Source organism: Vicia villosa, linkage group LG7 (genome assembly GCF_029867415.1).
Source record: "Vicia villosa cultivar HV-30 ecotype Madison, WI linkage group LG7, Vvil1.0, whole genome shotgun sequence".
NCBI classification, from domain to species: Eukaryota; Viridiplantae; Streptophyta; class Magnoliopsida; order Fabales; family Fabaceae; genus Vicia; species Vicia villosa.
The window spans coordinates 55,167,312-55,172,696 of NC_081186.1; the positions used below are offsets into that span (position 1 = coordinate 55,167,312).

The following is a 5,385-nucleotide window of genomic DNA, read 5'->3' on the forward strand; positions in this document are numbered from 1 at the left end:
GCCCCTAGATAGGTATTCAGTCCTTGATAAGAGCACCTGAAATTGCGTGCCCTAAATTCCTAAGATCCTTGAAAGGGTTAGTTAATTATGTTATGCTTATGATGTCATGATGCCATGATGTTATGCGAATGCAGTTTATTAGACTTAGTGTGAGATTGTAAGTACAAACAGGTCCTTTCAACAAAACCTGCGAGGAAATGAAGGTAAGTAGCAAACACAAACAAGTCACACAAGTCACGCAAGTCACACAAGTCACACAATTTTGCCTTACGGTTAGGCTTGCACGTGGTCCAAAGGTATGTACCCTCCCCCTGAAGTTTAGTTGGTTCAAACTTGTCCTATATAAAGATCGGGTTCTAGGGAGCTCATATCATTGACCTTTCTCGAAGGCGCTTATCTCAGTTTGGCAATCAAATCGCCAACCAAAAAGGTCCTGAAAGTCCAGTCCATACGAGTGTAGCTTCGAGTATCAACCAACTTCAGTCGGAACCAAAGCCAGCCATCTCGCTACTTTCTAATAGGCTAAAGTCAAGTTCGACTAAGGTTCTAAGGCCAAATTAGTGCTTAATGACACCACGCGGCAGCCAAGCATTTCCTCAGGTCGGATCCCAAGGAACACTAGGACAAACCAATGTGTCACACTAACGATGGCCATCAGATCAACCACATCAGTATACGCTGTGCAGTCTCCTTGATCTCATGCCATTTACCTAAGGTACTCAGATCCGGGTTAGGATCTTTCACACAGCAAAATAACCAAAACAACCCTGTAAAAATAAAGCAAGCAAAACAAACAATAGAAAACATTTTAAGTGAATCCTAAACTTTTAAGGTAACCCCTCTTTTTAATCGAAAAATCCCCAGCAGAGTCGCCAGTTCTGTAATACGGTGAACTGACTTTATTATCAAAATGTCGCGGTTAAGCATGAGTCGCCAACGACTTTTATTTTATCCAAATAAATAGAAAGGCTAAAAGAACAGGAAAAACCTTTTAAATAAAAACTGAGTTCGGGGGGTAATTTATGCAAAGGGAAGGTGTAAGGCACCCTTTGCATCCATGGTTTTCCATGGGCTCTTAATTGCTTTGCTCTTTGATTTCAGAAATGTAGAAAAAAAGAAAGTGGACTTTAGCTCGTAAATGAGCGTAGCCATTTTGAAGGTTTATGAGAAAGAATATGAAAAAGGTTTTAGAGCAAGGCAAAGCAATTAGGGGCAATTACCTAGTTAGATGAAAAATGTTCTTTTAGCCTTTCAGGGTGAAAGGGTCTACCCATGCCATAAGAGGGTAGGAAGCATTTCATTTGGAGGTTGAAGGGTCGTCGCAACGTTGTTCGCCATAAGACTGTCCCATGCCATAGAGAGACAGGTAGTCTAAGGGAAGGACCAGAATAGCCTTTTCGTAGGCAGCCAGAGGATACCTCAGCCTTTCGTTGGCAACTTCCGAGGGTCGAGGTCATATTGGTGTATCGAAGGCAGCATCATTAGGGTCTTATGACCTTTGTATTTATCGAGGCAGCATGGCTGAGGTATCCTCGTATTTGAGGGACGTGGCTATTCTGTAAAAAAACACAAAGCAACAAGGCAACAGGCAACAGGCAACAGGCAACAGGCAACAGGCATCAAGAGGGGTACCATAAAAGGTGCGTGGGTGCAACAATCATGTGATTCAATTCAAAATATATTATCTTGTAATTAAATGGCTCTAATTCAGTTCAAGGTTACACTCCCTAAATTACTAACCATACAATAATATGGGGAAAGGGAGAAAGAAACCAGCGGGGGAAAGGGAAGATGAAACCAGCGGGTTTGACATAAGTAATAATAATAAGAAATATAGAAGAAGTTAGAGTTTTAGGGTTACTGACTATCTGAGCTTTGGCGATTGGCAAACCCTGAAAAGGTGGGAAAAATAGCAAGAAAAAGGTAGGGTGAGTGCATTATTGGTTCAGAGGTCAATTAGGGTTAATCCTAATTTAATAAATAAGATAAAATCAAATAAACAAATATTTAAAATAGAAAAGAACACTTAGCTTTTGATTTGATCTGATATGGTTGGCAGTCGGAGGAAGCCTCGGGGTTAACCCTGAAAAATGGCAAAGCAAAGGCGAAAATTATAATCAATAATATAATTATTTATTAAAAATATATTTATTTTAGAAGCATGTTGTCTAATTATTTAAGAATTATAATCTTTTTATATATGAAACCAGTCATACCATGGAAAATAATTAATTTTAATTTGTTTAATCACAATATTTATTCTCTAATTTTTTGAATTTTTAGTTTTAAAAATAAAGAAAAAAAGTAATAAAAATGTGATATAATAAGTATAGTATTAATTTATTATTAAATCTTGCACTGAACCTACAAATAAATAATTAGTAAGCCCCGTAGTTAATTACACCTATTTAAATAAATCAATAAATATTTTTTTTTATTTTGATGTTTTTAATATAATTATATGATAAATGTCTCAGAAATATGATCTTAAATAATATCGTTGTTAATACAAAACTAAAATATTTAAAAGATTCAAATATATTTGAATAAAGAAAATTAATTCTGCAATAATTACATAATTTCACAATATTAATTATTAATTATGATAAATTGTGATATTTTTTCTCATCTTGCCTATGAAGAGTGATTTATAGATTGACATCTTCTAATTTATTATATCACAAATATTATGTAAAAATAAAAATAAAAGAGATGTTTGCAATTTTTTTACTTGTAACACCCCATACATAACTGACTAGTATATTATGCATGAAACGTTAAAATTGATATTGAGTACATACAAAAGCTATAGATATAGAAAGATCCAAATAAAATACAACATGAAATCCTAATAAGAATTACAGAACATGTGTCTTCAATGGATCTGCACAGCGGAAGATGAGATCTGAAGAGGTCTCCGAGCCATCACCACTTCCAAATCTTCAGTCTAAACCTGCTACTGACCAAACGCTACTAAACTGCACCTGAAAAAAAATATAAGTTGATTGGGGTGAGATTACTAAATCTCAGTGAGTCCCCCTATCTTACGGGTTCACTCGGTCCTACAAGGTACATGCAATCAAACGGATCCGCCGTGGATCCGGGGTTTACCTCACGGCCAGGTACAAATACACAACAACGACAATATCACCATTAGAAGTCCCATGGCTAACCAATGAGATATCATTAAACACACAAACAACACACAAGTATGATGTTGCTAGTACAACCACGTCACCATGATTGTACCAGCCCACCGGTGAGGACCTAATGATATTGCCTATGTGGCATCACTAGGGGTGAATAAACAAGTGATCTTACCGACGTGGTATCACCATCTCACCATACCAACATCCGATGTTTTCCTGCTAGAGGAAATGCCTTTTTCAGTACATGATGAGTATACACCAGACCATTCCCATCAAGCACTAGCATTTCCTTGGTAACACGATGAGTATACACCAGATCATTCCCATCGAGTACCCACATATCTCATACCGATCAATGAGTATACACCAGATCATTCCCATTGAGAGCGGTGAATATGCCCAGCTATCCCTTCCCACCAATGAGTATACACCAGATCATTCCCATTGGCGGCCATCCACGGAGTATACACCAGATCATTCCCGCGTGGAGGGGGACATAAAGATGACGACATACGCAATGAGTATACACCAGATCATTCCCATTGCGTACTCGTTAATGCACAAAATCACAACATACATGATGAGTATACACCAGATCATTCCCATCAAGTATGCATATAATCATATCCGAAAGTTCGACCAGAACAAACATAAATCAAGTGATCATTGTCACACAAATCATCAAGCCATAATAGCATTTATCATCATAAAGCATTCAAATTTGTCCTACATATTCATACCACTAGTATACAAGTGATAATATAATGCGTATCATGTTCTACAACATGGTTTCACAAGTCTCGAAGGACAATAGAGGTATTCAGCTCCCTCTACAAGACTGAATTACTCTTGGGGTAAATTTCACAAAATTCCGTTTACCACATTCGTCTGAATGGGTGTCAGATATCTCGAAAAATAATATTTAGGCACCAAGGCTAATTTTCCTAGATAGTACACTTCATTAGCTTTCCAACGATATAAAGTTTGCGCAATTTCGATACCCGAGCCGAAAGTTACGAATTTCTGAAGTTTGCTGATTTTTGCACTTTTGCCCAGGGTAACCGGTTACCCAGAAGCCAGTAACCGGTTACTGGCATGAAAAATGCCCAGAAACACAAATTTACACAGAGTAACCGGTTACCCAAATGCCAGTAACCGATTACCCTGAAGCAGAATCAATTTTCTGCATTTTTAAGGGTTCTAAACCAGTCCCAATTGCTCTAAATTGGTTCCCTGCATCACTGACATAATCCCAACGAATTTATAACAGGTACATATTCAGAACCACCAACATGCAAAGGCTTATAGCAAAAGAACACATTATGTACTAATTAATCAAGCATGCAACAACAATCATCCAAACACTGACACATTCATGCATGTCTCACTAACCCATTCAACATGTAATTAATCCCCATTCCTACCCAAGTCCTGTCTAATGGAACTCACCTTGCATCAATGGAGCTTTGGATGATGAACATGCTGCAATTGAGCTCCTAACTTGACCAAAACTTCAACCCCAAACTCATCAAACCCGTAGCCCTTTCTTCTTCACATTCAGCATGCATGTCCCAACTTCAAACTCGTTTTTCTCCTTCAAAACAGAAGCAATAAATGCGAACCATAGGCTCAAATCGAAGAGAAATTCGTTAGCTTTCCAATGGGACCAGAATCGTTACGATCGGAGTTACGAGTTGAGAGTTATACCTGATTTAGTGGGGGCTGCACCATTGTTGCGAAAATGCACTTGCTTCATGAGTTCTTCTTCCTTTCTTGTTTTCAAATTCTGATTTGCAAGCCAAACAAGTCCTTAAGTCCATGCAATGGAGTTAAATGTCTCTTGTGCCCTCCAAATAAGTGTTAATTACTATCATGCCACTTGGTTGCCTCCCAACTAAAACACATGTGATTCTAACTATTCCACTACTCTTAATAATAATCATTCATAGATTAATGTAGGATATTACATTCTCCCCCCCTTAAATTGAATTCGTCCTCGAATTCCTTTCAATCATCGCGAAAAACCAACTCTTCATATCTATCCAACCAAGGGAAAGAATGTTACTCACATTTCTCTTCAGATAATCTCACTACTCTGTCTGAGGGTCATTCCATACGAGGAAACACAATCTGCCAAAACACTTGCATCCCACTACACATGATTAGGAACCTTAACTCTCAAGCAACACGTCTAATCTGATACTTCGTCTTGACACACCTGGGGAAAGGATCCTTC

General features: G+C 37.9%; 1 long non-coding RNA gene across 1 annotated transcript; it reads right to left on the reverse strand.

Annotated features, from left to right (window-relative positions):
* Nucleotides 1–2,799: 2,799 nt before the first annotated feature.
* Nucleotides 2,800–4,922, reverse strand: LOC131617234 (uncharacterized). Its single transcript, XR_009288489.1, has 3 exons — nucleotides 4,857–4,922; nucleotides 4,599–4,743; nucleotides 2,800–2,984 (listed from the first exon to the last, which is right to left on the reverse strand). It is a non-coding gene; the product is annotated as an uncharacterized LOC131617234 (long non-coding RNA).
* Between the last annotated feature and the right edge of the window lie 463 nt (nucleotides 4,923–5,385).